This window comes from Rhynchophorus ferrugineus, unplaced genomic scaffold, assembly GCF_030347505.1.
Source record: "Rhynchophorus ferrugineus isolate W39M unplaced genomic scaffold, kcgeb_rfMv2 rfM2, whole genome shotgun sequence".
Taxonomy (NCBI): Eukaryota; Metazoa; Arthropoda; class Insecta; order Coleoptera; family Curculionidae; genus Rhynchophorus; species Rhynchophorus ferrugineus.
In genome coordinates this window covers 4,473,388-4,492,365 of record NW_027472581.1, presented here as the reverse complement: position 1 = coordinate 4,492,365, position 18,978 = coordinate 4,473,388, and the positions used below count along the sequence as shown (strand labels likewise).

At 32.5% G+C, this 18,978-nt stretch overlaps 1 protein-coding gene across 2 annotated transcripts in view; it reads right to left on the bottom strand.

The window, feature by feature from the left end:
- nAChRalpha2 (nicotinic Acetylcholine Receptor alpha2) overlaps positions 1-18,978 on the bottom strand; it is a 152,084-nt gene that overhangs the window by 76,104 nt on the left and 57,002 nt on the right. Inside the window, exon 1 of one of the 2 annotated variants that reach the window (XM_076394695.1) lies at positions 4,052-4,207. The exons of the other annotated variant lie outside the window; for it this stretch is intronic. The gene's annotated coding sequence lies outside the window, so the exon portion shown is untranslated. Of the gene's footprint in view, positions 1-4,051; positions 4,208-18,978 lie in introns of those variants that run through there. 2 annotated transcript variants of the gene reach the window in all.

The following is an 18,978-nucleotide window of genomic DNA, read 5'->3' as shown; positions in this document are numbered from 1 at the left end:
ATATATATATATATATATATATATATATATATATATATATATATATATATCACTTATATCACTTAGATGAAGAAAGGTTAAAAAAGCCCTTCAACACCAAATAAATAGTAGATTGCAAATTTTGCCTGGTATTAATAAATTATCTTTGGTTTTATGTAAATTTATCTTAAGCTTCTAAATGTTCCACGTTTCATAGCGCCGAGAGAAGTTTTTTTTGAGATACCTTCTAAGCAATTATGATATATAAATTAAGAGTTCTTATGGCTAAAGGATATTGGGATGCTTTAAGTATCTGACCAATTATTAAAGACAAACTAAACTATCATACCACGTAATAAAAATTGCAAGGAATATAATTATACTGGGAATGAAATATACATCCACTGTTCTAAAATAATTGCAGTACCTCAATATTAATCATAATTTAATGACAGCTTTATATTCATCACTTTGTTAAACGTTTTGGTTCTAATTAAAAATAAAACGAACTTAATTATTACCATAACGTATGTTTATGCGCCTACTGTTGATGATGGTGGTAATATAGTATGACGTTTATTACATATTTTAACGAGTAATTATGAGAGCTCTTACTTTCAAGACGATTTATTTTATATATTTATCAAGAGAAAAATACGGCTTTTATATTGTTTGTTAGTATAATATTTTTTTTCTTAATCGATGTGAATTTATTTTGTTTACATTTAATTAAACATTAAAGAAGATACTTATGTTTATTTAAAATTTATATTAAAAAATGTTTATTGAAAACACAAACTTTGGTAGGCCCTCCTCAAATGTTTTGTTCAAAGTATTCATGTCCCGTCAGATTTCCCTTAAATATCTGGATATTGTCTATTGACCAATATTTAATGCTTAGCAAGTTTTTCTTGTATTTTGCATCGAAATCAATCTCTACAAGTGATTTTTGATAGAGGATCTTTTCAACGTCTGACTTCTTAAATCGAGTCCATCTCAACTTAATTTTTCAAAGAATTTAGATGTTTGACGGGAGTTAGAGTTGGTGTTTTCATTCCCTGTTAATTATTCACTAATAAATTTGTTCAAATTTTAGTGAGATGATCGGCTCGTATACTATAACGTGTAGTTTTATCAATGTAAGGACTATGGAGCTAATTTTGAATCAACAGTGTTGTGTAAAATGTTCAATAGTGTGGCTTGATTGTGAAATACATTATGCGAAGTTTGGAGGCAACTGATCGAAAACAAAAAAAAAACACATTTTTCTTAAAATATAAATTAAAATAGGTAAAAACATTTTTGCTGGGTTTATCTTGAACTAAAACTCGCCTCACAGACATAAAATATACTAAAGTTGGCCAAAGTACCCGTAGCTGTAAACTATTCGAATATGGAAATATATTTTATTATTATTATTATTTAATTATTACATTGTTACTAGTCGTTTCCGACTAACCTACAATTTGTCTTTATGATAACTTAAATCTAGTTATATAACTAGGAAGACCCATCGGCCCTATCTCAGTCTCTGGTGAAATAATATTTATACATGTCACTGTTGTATTTTTTATTAACTGATCCTCACTAGGCAACACTACACAAGATAAAGTGGTATCTAAAAGTTGCAATACTTCAATATTCTCATGAGAATGGAGTCTTGCCTCAGACCCCCTTGCAATTATCTTGATATCTTGACTGACTGTGGATATCTGAAGGTCTAGGTGTAGATAGTCAGTCCTGTAGTATTTGGGTGCGCCCACAATACTTCTCAAGACTTTGTTCTGAAAAATTTGTATTTTGTTTATATTACTCTTTGCGGAACATCCCCATAATTGAACTCCGTCTGTTCGTACAGGTTTCAGTATTTGCTTATGTAATAGCAATTTATTATGTACTGATAATTATGATTTTCTTCCAATTAGCCAGTACATTTTCCTATATTTCAAGTCCAGTTCTTTTATTTTCTTCTTTATATGTTCCTTCTAGCGAAGTTTTGCATCAAGATTCATTCCGAGATACTTAGCGTTGTTGCTATATGGAATGATATTATTATTTAATGTTATTGGTACTTCTACGGTCTGATTGTAGGTGAACTACACATGCACATATTTACTTTCGTTAATTTTTATGTTCCAAGCTTGTGTCCAATTATTTATAATGTCACTTGCCTGTTTGAATTGTTCTAATTTTGGTGTGGCTTCTTCACTATTGTTTCCGACAGCTGTATATTCTCCATTTGTGGTATATCACAGGTGTAGAGTAGATAAAGCATTGGTCCCAGCAAACTTCCTTGTGGTACACCCGCTTTAGCTTATGTTATTATAGAGTAAGTTTCTTCTTGTTTAACTCCTAACATTCTGGCTGTAAAGTACGATTTGTGCTACATCTAAGAATATAGCTGGGCATACTTTTTTACTTTCGTAGGCTTTTTCAATAACATCTGTTGTTCTGTGGACCTGGTCAATTGTTGAATGCTTGTTAATAAACCCAAACTGGTGTGTTGGTATTAGGTTTTTTCTCTCTATAACCGGTTTTATTCTTTTCAACAAGAGTTTTTCAAAAACCTTAGATATTACTGGCAGCAGTGGTATAGGACTATTGGCTTTTACTTCGTTTGGTGACTTTCTAGGTTTTGGGATTGTTATAATTTCATCTCATCTCATATATCTTCCATATCATTATATCTTCCAAATGCCTGGGATATGGAAATATAAAGCTTTGAAAGTCATCCATATTCCTTGGATTTTTGGTATTTCAAAAGCTCTGAAGTCACAGAAACACCCCTTATTCTAGTTTAAAGGAATTCAGGTAGAATAATCAAATCAATCACCAGTAGATATATGCTGTAAGTTATGTGGCTTCATTACTTTGACCAATTCTCTGCCTTCTGCTGTTATTAATTTAGAATCCCACATTACATGTCTCCTCCGGCGATGAATCTATTACCGAACATGTTAAAGAAACCGTGGTATTGATACAGCCTGTATTTTGGAATCCGTAAATAATTTCTATCCGTGAAATGTGTTTGGGGTACTATCATGATATCAATATTTTCATATAAGAACATTTTCGCAAATCCAAGTTATCATTAGATAACAAGGTATTGCTGTATGAGTCTATACTCAAGCCCATTTGGACATATGGAATTCAACTATGGGGTACCGCTAGCAAATCTAATATATCCATCATTCAACGGTTCCAAAATAAGGTGTTGCGTGCCATTGTTGATGCTCCGTACTATATTTCAAATAAAGTGATACAACGCGATATTCCTCTAGAACCTATAACGAGTGTAATCCAACGTGTTTGTGTGAAGTACTTCGAAAGAGTGTCAGTGCATCCCAATGAACTCGCTAATCAGCTAAATATGCGACGTGATAGTGAAGTGCGTAGACTAAAACGTTTAACACCACCTGATCTGATTACTGGACATATGTAGAGTTTAGAATAAGCATTAGAATAAGACTAATTAATTAAGATAATATTTTATACAGAAGATTGCTTAATGAAGTGATTTTCTACGTGCCATGTATATATAATATAGACATAAGAAATACTTATTGCCAATAGGGCAGATTGTAGACTCACGAAGAGTAATAAAAAAAAAAAAAAAAAAATAAGAACATTTTAAGCTCCCTGGCATGTCATTGGAGTCCAAGCATTCCAGAGGGCTATTTTGTATTTGCTGTCATTTTACTTTATCGTCACGTGTTTTGCGCGTGCAATCATTCGTTGCATGCTCTCCTGCTCATTTCACACATCTATACGACTTATAACAGTATGTTTTGGTAAATCTAAAATTCATGAGGAATACTTAATGTGCCAAAGTTTTGTCGCATTAGTTCAGCGCCAAATTTATTGTTAGTAAGAAATAACTATATCTTATTAATATTTATACGAATTGTAGAATATAAAAGCTAAAAATTAATTTTAGAAGTTATAATGTTATAATTTTAATGTGCTAAAGTTTTGTCGCCGAGCGTAAAGTCCGATTCGCGTCGGTTTCTCTAGACCGTAGCCGGACAAATATGAGCCAACATCAAAAACACTTATTAACAACGTTACGTGCCTCTCTAGACATATTCCGAAAAGCGGAATACCCCGTGTATCACGGTCCGGTCGCAGCGTTGTAGTTGTCGGCGATCGTCCCACGCCATCGCGTCCGACGCGGCGTGACCGGGGCCGCGTGTGTGGTCACGAGCCGACCGACCGACCGACCTGGACTGGCCCACGGCCACTCGGGGCCGATCTCGCCGGGGTAGCGGTCGATTTCCCGAAACTCGAACTTATTCATCGTCGCCCCGATGGTGTTCGCCGACCAGAAAATCATCTAAGAATAGAACGAACAAACGATTATCGCAATTATTTTTATCTTAACGATGTCCACGTCAATGATGCTGTATGCCATTTTAACTGGACGAGAAGCCAACGGTCGGTATCCGTCATTGTTATTCATTGGTGTTTGTTTTTATACGTTTTAATGACAAAAAATGTAATTAGCATGGAAATATCATAATAACGAGTTTCACAAAAATAATATTGAATCGTTTTTTTGAAGAGTATTTGTTATATTATTAAGCCAATAAACTCATTTTAAACAAAAACAACAGATTGTGCTACAGTGGATTATATTTCATCCAGTACATTTGCAACCATCTTTATGCTGAAGCCTTCACTTTTCAGTATGTTTCAACCGTCGAAGTGTGAACAGAATATTTTTGGTGCGTGTGTACCGAGTAATTCGCATTAGCGCGAAGTTTTACTTTTTTACCTCAATTTGAAGAAAAAGGCTGCTGAAGATCATCGAATGCTGTGTTAAGGTCGTGGCAACTATGCTCCATCGATTTCAATATGTGAATACTGATTTCAAAGTTTTAAAAGTGGTTATATTGACAGCGAAGATAAAAAGCGTTCAGGACAGTCCAAATAATGTGAAGAGAAGGATTTGAAGCCATTGGTCGATTTAAGCCAACGACTATAATTAATGCATTTGAGCCGAGTACTGCGAATACTTGAAAACATCCGCATTTATTCTGATAGTAGATTAAATTGGAAACATCACGTTAGACAAAAATCTGAGCAGATTAGACTCAAAGTTGAACAATTGTGCTGGTTAGTGCGAAACTGCTTCCAACTTCTTTAATATCAAGGACTTAGCAAGCAAAGGCAATTTAAAGTTACGGGTGCGAATATAGAGTTGCACTAAGTTATCAAAGCTAAAGTTCCTCAATTAATTACTAATGCTTATCGCCACAAAATCAACGCATATAATAATCTTGAATTTATAAAACATTATTTCGACCCAAAGCTATAAAAGAAGGTTACTAAACTACAGCAATGTGAAAGCAATACAACTACTGGATAACAACTACAAGGAATCATAATATTAAAGCGAACGAAACCTGAAAAATATACATAGTAGATCGGATGGCAGAAAAAAATGGTCAACGAGTATTATACTTCCTCTCTTGAGGAAGGCGACGAATTGATATGGGAGGTGGCAAAAAATTATTTTAATGGAGATGCTGGTCTAGAGGGGCATACAATAAAGAACTGTCTTGTCTACATTAACACTTTTGGATTAGACCAACTTCATAGACACACAGAAGAAAAATTGACAAATGATGGAATAGTGAATCAGACTTATCAAGAATTGACTAGAGCACTGATTCGGATAGTAAAAGTGATAGCGTCTGTAAAATTATGGGTAATTATTCAGAATATATGATGAGAGAATGGACACTAACTCCTTTACAGATGATACATTTTATGATGATCTCTTTAGGAGAAGAGGTAATAGTTGGTATAGCGTGGTATATTGTAGGTCCTCGTAGAAACAATTATAACAGATTAACCTAGAATAGTCCTCGTGTATTGTAGAGTAATATCAACTTTTGACAATTAGATCACCTCATATTGTCGTAACTGGTTTAGTTTGCATTATATAAAACAATTAATACACGCTTTAACTATGAAATTGATATGTAACGGCTGAAACCCGCTGTTATTGAAATAGCGTCAGATCCATATTTAACGTGTTACATGACTTTTAGAGCAGATTAGTTCATCAACTTAGATACGATGGGGAACGGGTAGTAGTTTCGTATCATTCGAGATAAAAGCGGTTCCGTCTTAAAAGAAATCACAATAACAAACCTTGTCGTACAAGGTTCATTAAAATGATTATTATGTACTAGTGATACGAGAATAGTTATCGGCGTTCTTTTCTACATATATTTTACAGTTGAATGGTGTTGTACACGGTATGAGTTGACTTTAATGCTCCATTATGGTGCTATTACATGTACCGAATCAGTCGGTTCCATTTGTAGGTAAAATTAATTTAAGGTATGCCATGTGGTTATCATAGAAAGTAAATTTTCATCATTAATGTATATTCCGAGAAGGAATTATGCTTTATATGTCATATAATGTTTTCATAATGCGTCATTAATTTAAAATAATGCCGGTTTTTATAAGGCTCATTTATTTTTGTGTCTATTTTTGTAATGGGATGAACTCGAATGAAAACAAAGTTTTTGACATATAAGAGGACAAGGAAGTGGATAAGATGTATTATATGATTGGCTCGTTGAGCACGTGCGTATTTGAAGATTTTTTTTATTAATCTCTTAGAATTTCAACAATCTGTAGAAGATCGCTTCAGTAAGTGATCTGCTGTACAAACTTATATTCTAAATCTTATTCTAGATACTATTCTAACTAATTCTAAAATCTAAACTAACTTATTCTAAAGACTATTCTAACTTATTCTATCCATGTTAGATTCTCTAGTAGTACCCCACAGTTCAATACCATAGGTCCAAATGTGCCTAAGTATTGACTTATACTGCAAAACCTTGTTATCTAATGATAATTTAGATTTACGTCCTATCAGCCAATATATTTGATTTATTTTAAGAACAATATGTTAGACACGTAATATGGGGCATCGACGATAACTCGCAACACTTTAGTCTGGAACCTCTGGAGGATATCCATGTTAGATTTTCTAGTAGTACCCCACAGTTCAATACCATAGGTCCAAATGTGCCTAATTGTTGACTTATACTGCAAAACCTTGTTATTTAATGATAATTTAGATTTACGCCCTATCAGCCAATATATTTGATTTATTTTAAGCCCAAGCTGTTTGCGTTTTGTCACTATATGTTTTTCCATGCAAAACGTTGATTAAAACGCATCCCCAGATATTTAACGTTGTCTGCTTGTGGGAGTTCATAATAATTTATTTTTACTGAAGGACAAGTTATTTGAAGAAAATTATTGAGATTATCAGATTATCAGATCAGTAGATCATTAGATCAGTGAAATTAAAAGTTGAAAAACATAACTTAAAACAGAGTCAAACATGTATCAATTAATATATAGTTATGTTGTTCACATTTATTAATATATATTTTTTCTTCACTAAATAACTTAAAATAATATAAATAAAAGCTTTTAAGTGATACATTGAAACATTAATGAAAACGAAAGAGACAAAACAAAGTTGACGTTAAATATAATATATGTCAATATCCAAGTAACAGCATTGATATATTGAATGACGTATATTCGCACGGTATTGAAGTATTTCCTTTGAATTTGGGTTTTTCATACCACCAATGTGCTCTAAATATACCTTGTATGTTTGGATTCTTATCTTGTAACTTTATTTTTCATCTAGTAGCATGTATGTGCTTGGCTTACTCCGAATATGTATAATATTTTCTGAAACAGTGTCAATATATATTCCTTACATATTGGTATGCAACCACTAGGAACCGTGATATTGATTTTGACATATACAATTTTACATATACACATTCCTAGCAAGTAATATCAGATAACTAGTTAAATTTTCCATTATCTGTCATTGGGTGATCTTTGAAAATGGCACTATCCTGGTAATATTGTTGATATTCTCGTATATGGAATGTATGATATTTTGTTTACTATTTTTATACTTACTACTGGGATCAATACATATTCATAAACTCTCAGTTTGTCGTCTCAGCTTCGCTATAATTTGTTCATTTCTTCGACTACCAATAAAAAAGTGTTTTGTTTTTTTTTCTGAATTATAATACTTGTAATTATAATCCTATAATTAACAAATAATAAACATAACTAGGTGTAGATTATCGGAATGGGCATGCACAGGACGAACCAATCGTACACTTCATCTTGTTCGCTTTCTTGTGGTTTACTAACATTTAGATAACACTACTAACTCTTCTCAAACTTCTTAAACCTAACCTAGCATACCTAACCTTGAAACAACTCATGTCAAAATATTATAGCAATTTGGCGTTTAGTTCAAAACACAAGAGATAGAAATATAGGGTGGGAAAATAAAAAAACAAGGACATTTATTAATATATATTTTTCTTCACTAAATAACTTAAAATAATATAAATAAAAGCTTTTAATTGATATATTGAAACATTAATGAAAACGAAAGAGACAAAACAAAGTTGACGTCAAATATAATATATGTCAATATGCAAGTAACAGCATTGATATATTGAATTACGTATATTTGCACAGTATTGAAGTATTTCCTTTGAATTTGGATTTTTCATACCACCAATGTGCTCTAAATATACTTTGTATGTTTGGATTCTTCTCTTGTAACGTTATTTTTCATCTAGTAGCATGTATGTGCTTGGCTTGCTCCAAATATGTACACTATTTTCTGTAACAATGTCAATATATATTCCTTATATATTCGTATGGAACCACTAGGAACCATGATATTAATTTTGACATATACATTAACATATTAAAAGGTTTGCAGACGGAACACTTTGAAAAAGACGAACCTGTGCCTTCAACATCATTCAGCGTGTATTACCACAGGCAAGAGTTGTTACATATTTTGTTATTATTATTTTTTGTTATCTAAATATTATTTAACAGTGCCAGTAAGTTAATTAAAGTTAATTAAATATTTCAATCATATGTAATCAACTGTCTGAAGCATCCTTAACAAGACAATGCAATAATAAACATAACAATTAAGTGTTATTTGTTTTGATGGATAAGAAAAGTCATTAGAATTTCAACACTTTTACATATATTTTCATGTTAAGGGTAAAATTGGTAAATGTTTCATTAATGCTAAATGAAGGAAATATTATTTATATACATTATATTTAGTATCTTAAAGAATCAATATAGTGTTAGCGAATTTTCCGATACAAATATCTAACAATATTAATATATAGCTATTTAAAATAATTTTATTGGGTTAATAAAAAAATTGTGGTAATGGGAATACGATAAGCTGCGTGACTTTTGCTTCGCCATGGCTCCATGTGGAAGAGAGGAAACATTACAATCAAAACTAAAATTTGTTTCTTTTGAATACTTATCTTTACAATCCATATGTATGACTTTAAGACAATATTGTAACAGTCTGGCATTTGTATACTTGAGGAATTTAAAATACGATGTTTAAGACAAGTTCTACCTGTTTCTCTTAGATGTTAAATTTGAAGTCATTCATTTAAGCTGCGACAATCAGTACACAGTTGAGGAATAAATCCAGGGGCTAGACAAATTGCAATCGATGGCTAACTGTGACGAGATTTGGTGAGCCATATTCGGAGCTGATAACAGCGTTTTGGTTATCGACAGCTACAGATTGATGATAAAGATCTCAGGATTCAATGTAAATTATGCGCGAGGAAAAAGTCTCTTAGTTTTGATTTGGCAGTCCAACGTAGCATATGTCAAAATCTTGGGTTATGTCGAACCAACCAATAATTTTTTTTATTTAATTTTGTTAATTTACCATTTTAAACGTAATGTCTCTTATATTTAATAGTGTGAATTATATCCGGTAATACTAGCTTAATATTTAATATATTAAAGTCACACTTAAAAGAAACAATTATTAAGATATTTATCAATTAGGAGTAATTGCCACTCTGCAGTTTTCTTTAATTAAATGATTGAAACATTATTTCGGCTATTTTCTAGTTTCACATAAGGTGACTTTACTTAATAAGAATTAATAGGTATTAAATGGTTTGCAAAAGATGATACAAGCTATGATTGTAAAGGAATTTATAAAGTGGGGAATCTCTATACTAAAGAAGTTAATATTTAATACAAAACAATCAGAAAGAAGTATGTTTTTATATTTTTAAATATCTAATTCAAGAATCAGACATGGAGAATTAAAGTCAACGAGAGTAAATAAACCAATGCATATTAAAGGCACCTACAACCAAACTGTTCATATACCAATAAATGTGAATAATAGTATTATACCATACAATAGCAATGCTAAGTACCTTGGGATGAATCTTAATATAAAATTTTGTTGGAAGAAGCATATCAAAAATAAATGAAATTGATTACACATACATTATATTTCATTTTTGTACACAACAACAACCTACACCCAGATATTCGGACTCTGTCACAGAGGAAATTAACAATTCGCAACAAGACATGAGGAATAGAGAAGTGCTGCAACTCTTGAGAACCTTAAACTTGGACGCAGAGTTAAGATAACCAAGCAGTGTGGTCTAGTGTAATTGTATTATCATGTGCTCTAACTGAAAAATGCTACAAAATTTATTTTATTAGATACTAAGCAAGGACCAATGAGTCTTCCTAAATAATTTATATAAATAAATGATGATTACTTCAGATACATTGTTTTGATAAAAAATTAGTTTTAAGTGTTGAACCAAATTTTGAAATATCTATTGCTTCAAAAGTCTTTATACTTTCTAAATATCTTTATTGACTTCAAATATGTTATTATGGTTTTGTGATAATATTAACCAAACTGACATTGAATGTAAAAATGCCCTCAAATAACCCTAAATATTTAACATACATCATGTTTCACAAAATAACAAAATACGTCAATCACGCGGCATAATCGAGTAGTCCTATGTAAAATTATTTAATTTTGTTTTTCTCCCTGCAAAATATTTTTTCAGATTTAAGCTAATATATTAGGAATCGGATTTAATGGGATGTCACGACCTGAGAGATTTAACCAAAATGGAAATTTTTGAAAGGCATAATTTTAACATAATATGCCCATACAAAAAAAGTAGTTCGCATAATAACAATTGAAATTTCGACACGACGCTGGGAAAAGGCTTTTCGTGTGCCGCTCCTTCTCAAAGGAGCTGCCATCAGCCACGGCATCGCAAGGAGCCCTCGGGGTCATCCGACAGCTACCTCGATCAAATGAGGACCAGCGCAGGATTGGATTGTAAATATTTTAAAATTCTGCCGATTTAAGTATTATAGTGATATTAAAAATATTATACAAAAATAAAAGTTGTAAAATACCTTTAATATTAATATTAATAACAGGTCAATTGAAAAGTCCCAAAAAGTCCCTTTCTACTCATAGTAAAACACATTTTTTTGGCAAAATTATTTTTTTTATTCAACATAATTCCCTTCAAGGGTGATACACTGATTATAGCGACACTTCAACTTTTCGATACCATTTTTTTAGTACGATTTGTCCTTTGCTTCAAAATAGGCCTCAGTTTCGGCGATCACCTCTTTATTCGACGAAAATTTCTTCCCAGCGAGCATTCTTTTGAGATCTGAGAACAGGAAATAGTCGCTGGGGGGCAGACCTGGAAAATACGGTGAATGAAGAAGCAATTCGAAGCCCAATTCATGGATTTTTCCCATCGTTTCCACTGACTTGTGACACGGTGCATTGTCTTGGCGAAGCATCACTTTCTTTTTCTTCAAATGCGACCGTCTTTCGGCGATTTCGTCCTTCAAAAGGTAGTAACGCTATGTAATAGTCGCTGTTTGATTGTGCCTCCCTTTTCAAGGTAGTCAATGAAAACTATTCCATGCGCATCCCAAAATACAGACGCCATAAACTCGCCAGCCGACTGTTGCGTTTTCCCACGCTTTGGAGTGGGTTCATCGTGTGCAGTCCGCTCGGATGACTATCGATTGGACTTCGGCGTGAACTGATGGAGCCATGTTTCGTCCATTGCCACATATCGACGCAAAAAATAGGGTTTATTACGCTTGATCATCTTCAAACACTGGTCCGAATCATCAACTCGTCGTTGTTTTTGGTTAAAAGTGAGTTCGCGTGGCACCCGCTTTACACAGAGCTTTCTCATACCAAAATATTTGTAATTATATAATGTACACTTTCAGTTGATATCAACACGCGAAATTTCTTTTTCTCCATTTTTTTCACAATAACAAAAGTTGCTTCACTCAAAATGCTATAATTCAGAAAGTAACGATTCGACAGCTGTTAAATTTATACACGCATCTTTTGAGGGTTAGGATTAACTCAAAAACGTATGGATTTTATTCTAGTAGCGCCGTCTATGTGTCAGGCCGGGGACATTTCAATTGACCTGTTAGATTAACGTCTAACTTGGAAGAAGCACAACGGAACAGCTTATTTGGTCATATGGAAACCAACTATGAGGAACCGCTAGCAAGTCTAATATAACCGTCACACAACGGTTACATGCTATATTTCAAATGAAGTGGTACAACGCGATATTCCTCTAGAACCAATGACGAGTGTAATTCAGCGTGTTTTGTGAAGTACTTCGAAAGAGTTTCAGTGCATCTCAATGTACTCGCTAATAGCTAAATATGCGAAATGCCAGTGAAGTGCGTAGACTAAAACGTCTAACACCATCCGATCTGATTATTGGATATATATATATATATATATATATATATATATATATATATATATATAGACTTTAGAATAAGACTAATTAATTAAAATAATATTTTATATAGGAGATCACTTAATGAAGTGATTTTCTACATGCCATGTATATATAATGTAAACATAACAAATACTTAATGCCCTCTGGGCAGATTGTGGAACTACTAAGAGTAATAAAAAATTTAAGCAATATATTTAAGGAATGCATTACGGTATAGAAAATGTTCTTCATATGTTGTATAAAACAATTTTAGATAAAGGATACAATTAGTTTTCTGTTAGAATGTTTTGGTTTTTAATTAGTAAGCCAGCCAAATTATTTTCTTGCTTTTTATTCCTAACGTATTAGTTTATAGTTAGTATTATTTACGTTAATTATTCTGATATTTTGTTGTGTTGGAACCGAATCTGCATCAATTTATCTTCAGATCATCAAGCTTTGTCGGTTATCTGAATTGTCCTTTGTCTTGAAAATCAAGATCACCCCATTAACGTTTAAATAATTAACCTAATGAAAACGCAACGTTGAAATGGTAGCTATTTCCCCTTATTTTGGATGTCTTCCATCGCATATAAATAACTGGAAACAGCTAATTCATCAAACTTCCCAAGCATTGAGAAATATTTTTAAGTGTTTGAACTGCATTTTCGTCCAATAAGCTTTGCAATTCATTGTCTTGGCATTCTTTGTCTTCAAGTTCGTTCTTTGTGATTGATATGTATTGATATTGAAATTTTCAAATTTTCTGGCTTATATAATTCCATTTTCTAATACCTTTATATCTATATAAAATTTATTTGAAATGTTTTGCCTAATACCAAATCTAAAAAGGTTTGATGAAAAATTCGGCTGTAGATTTTTTCAATATTATCTAGAGTAACGAATATTTGACGAAACAGAAAACTAGTTGTTTTCCTTAGAGAAATGTTCAAGCCATTAATTTTAAGAGTTAGGTTAGGTTGCACAAATATATTCAATCACGCAATAAAATCAAAATTATACCTCGTACAGCATGTAAAAAAGTAACAACGAATTTAAGAAAATGATTAATGATACGTTGAAAGAACCAATTTTTAAAGGTATTAATAATTAATGTTCTCAATATCAATAATATGAAACTATTAGAAAGTTGGGATTACGATGTGGAATAACTAGAAAACTATAATTAAAAAGTTATATAATCATATACAGTCATATTTGCAATGATAAAAATAGGCGTGTAAAAATTTTAATGACCTATTGACATAAAATATTTGAGATGATTGTGTGTATGCCCACACCTAGCGTATATTAAAGAAATTTTATTGTTATTTAGTGGACATGTTACAAACAAGCAAGAACATTGTAAAAGAAATGCGTAGGTGAATATACTCAACTAGTAAGACACCTGTCGTATATACTCGTTAGTAGTTATTATTGCAATTAAAGCATACTATTAGATCTAAAATATGTATATATTCTGTCATGTTCAGTATAAATTAGCATTCGAATTTCAGAATTACTCGTTATAGAATAAACAGATCTAGCAAAGGTTTATTTGTTTGATGTTTAGATGTTTTTAAAATTTTAAACATCAATTTTATTCAAGAAATGAATGATTTTTAGCCACAGTTATTAGATACTTCAAGGATATACTTGACTTTTAATGATTTAAAGTATGGGGCTTTCATATTACGAATTCCAGTGAATATTAGTTAATAATTCAAATAGTGAGCGATTATTAGCCCATTTTTGTAATAATATTAATGTCGGGTTTTCTTTATTGTCCCACCAAATAATTGCTATTAATAGGTCAATTGAAAAGTCCCCGGCCTGACACAGGGATGGCGCTACTAGAATTACATCCATATGGTTTTTAGATAGCCCTAATTCTCAAAAGATGCGTGTATAAATTTGACAGCTATCGAATCATTAATTTGTGAATTATAGCATTTTGAATGAAGCAACTTTTATTATTGTGAAAAAAATTGATAAAAAGGAATTTCGCGTGTTGATAAAATATTGCTTTCTGAAGGGAAAAAATAGAGCTTGATGCCCAGTTTCCGAACACTGCCCCAGGAATATCAACCATCAAAGGTTGGTATGCTTAGTTTAGACGTGGTGAAATGAGCACTGAAGACGGCGAAGGCAGTGGACGCCCAAAAGGGGTTGTTACCGACGAAAACATTTAAAAAATACACAAAATGATTTTGAATATGATAATGAATTGAAATTTAATGAAATATAAGACACTCTAAATATATCAACTAAACGTGTACATCATATCATTTACGAATATTTGGGTATGAAAAAGTTCTGTGCAAGGTGGGTGCCGCGCAAGCTCACTTTTGACCAAAAACAACGACGAGTTGATGATTCGGAGTAATGTTTGAAGATGATCAAGCGTAATAAACCCGAGTTTTTGCGTCGATATATGACAATGAATGAAACATAGCTCTATCATTTCACTCCGAAGTCCAATCGATAGTCATCCGAATGGACTGCACACAATGAACCCGCTCCAAAGAGTGGAAAAACACAAGTGGCGTCTAGCAAGGTTATGGCGTCTGTATTTTGGAATGCGCACGGAAAAATTTTCATTGACTACCTTAAAAAAGGAAGGACCATCAACAGCGACTATTACATAGCGTTATTGGACCGTTTGAAGGACGAAATAGTCCAAAAACGGCAGCATTAAAAAAAAAGAAAGTGCTGCTTCACCAAGACAATGCACCGTGTCACAAGTCAGTGAAAACGATGGCAAAAATCCATGAACTGGGCTTCGAATTGTTTTCTTATCCACCGTATTCTCCAGATCTGGCCCCCAGCGACTATTTCCTGTTCTTAGATCTCAAAAGAATGGCCTGCCTCTGCCTAAAGAATGCCTTCTTTGGCGTCAATTTAGAAGTGTGTATTGAGTATTCTGATGTTTTGGTAACAACAATATATTATTGAAATTGATGGTATAGTGAATAAAAAATACCAAGTGAAAATACTTCCAGGAAAATACGATTACCTCTGGAGTGAATCTAATGTTTTATTTTTCTTTTCTTTTTTCTAACAAGACAGTAACCCTAAACATTCGCCATAATTGTCAGGAGTTCCTACAGTAAAAACGAAACAAACAAATTGCAAATAAATAAATGGCCATTAGAGTTGCTTGAACGCAATTGGAATCGATTTTTTTGGCAGAAAAAACAATTAGCACACGATTTTTTTTCATTTGTGTTAAAATTGGAGAAATTGTCTCCTGTCAATGGCTGTCAAACACAAACTAAAAGACGCAGCTTGCTCAAAGTCTCACAGTGCTCCATTAATAAATAGGAAATTCAATGACTGATTAGTATTTTTATTACTACTAAAGTAGTGTAAAGCACACTTGTAATTATTTTGTTATTTTCTCTATACTATATTAAAATAATAAAAAGTCAATATTTTTGTGACTCTTGGTTAGTGTCAAGGCCATTATATGTTGGCATTAATGTTAGAGCTGACACTTAACAAGAATGGCGTTAAAACACTAATTCACTCAGAATTATTTAGTTGGATAGAGTATATATTTCTGTTTCATAATAGATATTATTTTAATACTTTTGTATTATAGTTAGACATTCTAATGTGTATCCATGGTGTAATGTTTCCTAATGTAATTTTACATTGGTGAAACTCTAAATAAGTTGTGCATTTTTGTTTCAAAGAAAGATGACAGAAAAAAAGAAGGTAGAAAAAAATTAGAGAAATGTGATTAAATCTTACAAGGCATAAACCTGCTGGTATAGCTTAAACATCAATAATTTATTGCTATAAAGACTATTCTTAATAGGAATATTTACTATTTTAATTACCTTTAATTATGCCTCATGTGTCTTTTAAACGTATATTATTTAATTCTTTTTTCATTTTTCAGTTGAAACAAATAATGTGGAACATTATATTTAATATGATATGATCAATTTAGTTTTGTAAGTGTGCTTGATGTCAGCATATATTCCTACAAGATTCGAATGCCAACTAGATAGAAGAAATTGGATATAAGAACGACCACATCTTCTCAAAATACAAATAAAAATATTAATTAAATTCCTTGAACAAGTTTCAGTCAAATTCCATTGTGCTAGATTACAAAAAGCTAATACCAAACATCTGGTATATAGTAGTATATAAAATAGTTCGATGATCTATAGTTTATTAGGTTAAGGGTAAGTCATTAATATTTAATTGAAGAATGTGATTTTATCAAGTTTTTATAGATTGATATATGTGTTACGGTAAACAGACACTTTGAACAGTATTTACGTATAGGCAATGCATGAGCCCAAATGTTGTCACTTTAAGTAAAGCAAAAGAAAATAAGCAGAGGTCTAATTTAAGATTTCATAGAATAATCCAATTTAACCTACCATCGATATGCCGAGGTATTTAGCTGATTCTGTTTGAGGAATTGGGCATCCGTCAAGTGACATAATTAGGTTTTTGTTATTTCCTCATAATGAAATATTAATATGGACAAATCTGGAGCTATTAAGCTGTATTATTTAGACACTAATGCATTTGTAAACCTTGTTGACTGGTACTTGTATTTGTCCTGCAATCTTGAGCAAAGAAATACCTTTTGCCATGATAAGTAGGTCGTCGGCAAATGTTCCAAGTACTACTTTATTGATTGTTGGGATATCACCAATGTAAAGCAGATACAGAAGTGGTCCCAAGACACTATCCTGGGAATACCAGCTGGAATAGGTTTAAGTGTTGAACATGCCCCTTCATTCGACTCTAAATTTTCTTTCCAAGTAGATATGGTTCTAATAGTTGACAGTAATTCCGCGGTAGCAGTTTGCTCCCTTTGTTGGTTAATTCCAAAAGCTTGTGAGATGTCCATGAATATTGCAGGACAGTATTCCATTTCTTCGAATGCTTTTTCAACAACCGCTATTACTCTGTGCACTTGGTCGATTGTCGAGTGGTGATTTCGAAATCCAAACTGGAAATCTGGTATTTGTATAAATGGTTTAATACATTTTAACAGCAGTTTTTCAAATAATGTTGATATCACACGTTGCAGCTAAATAGGCCTGTAAGATACGGTGTGTTCTGCCGGTTTGTCAGGTTTTTGCATCAAAATTTTTGGAGCAACCTTAAAACATGTTTCAGTCTCAAACAGGCACTGAATATGTAGGACAGCGTGATGATTGTTTTTAGTAACTCTTTCAATAACCCCGGTAAAATATTCTAGGAACTCTTTTAGGGTTGAGGTTGTTGTCAATTTCTGTGGACTTCTATTGGAAAAATCAGATTAAAGAGATTTCCAAAGGGAGTATTCTTTGTCTGCTTCTAGGTTTAATTACATATTTTTCGAGGAAATTCGCTTTATATTCTTTAATCCTTTAGTTTGTCCATTTACTAATTCTATTAATTATTGTTTTATCTGGCTCTGGCTCTGGGCCACACTATTCTAGTTTTTCGCCTTTCTTTTATCTAAATTACCTTATAATTTGATTTCTGTCTTGATTTTGGTAGCTCCTTTTGCAGCTCACCGAATTTGTTCGCATTATAGGTAGAACTATATTTCGGATTTGCTGCTCAATATTAACTATACTTTTTGAGTTTTGCGTTTAAACTATTTATTCCTGCACTGCATGGTAAATTTGTTAGTAAGATTAGGCCTTTCTGTTTATTTTTTAGTAATATCAGTCTTGGTGTTGACAATACAGGAATATGATCAGATTATTGTTCGCACAAGCTCTCGAGTTTTATATGAATTGATGAAATGCATTTCGAAATGTAAAAGTCTAGTAGGTGTGGCACTTAATTACTGTTGCGATGGTCGCGGGTTCGAATCCTGTTGGGGCATGGTCGCGAATTTATGTTTGTGATTGTTTAATATTTGTGATTGTCCTAGGCAAGAGTGTAACGAAGCTGGGTAGGACCGGATGTTTTCTGAGATGATTTCTAAGTTGGTCACTCGGCAGTCGGTAGGCTTAATGCCGAGGACCGTGGTCCGGAGCCTACGTTAAATCTGTAAGTCCAGTCCAGATAAATCCGTAGTTGGTAAAAGGAGGCTTAAAATATGGCGAATTTTTATATTTTCTCCTTCTTTTCTACTAAAATCTTAGTAATCACAGTAGTAATTTAAAAATAAATCTATTTTAGAATGTTTCAGAATCATATATTATTATAGCAAACCAATACTTTAGTGAATCTTTATTAAAGACATCATGCATGTTTTCACGAAAATATTCAGGAAAGGGCCAGTACGGCACTGTCTCCGATTCGCCTGCGTTTTCGCTAACGAACGTTATCGACA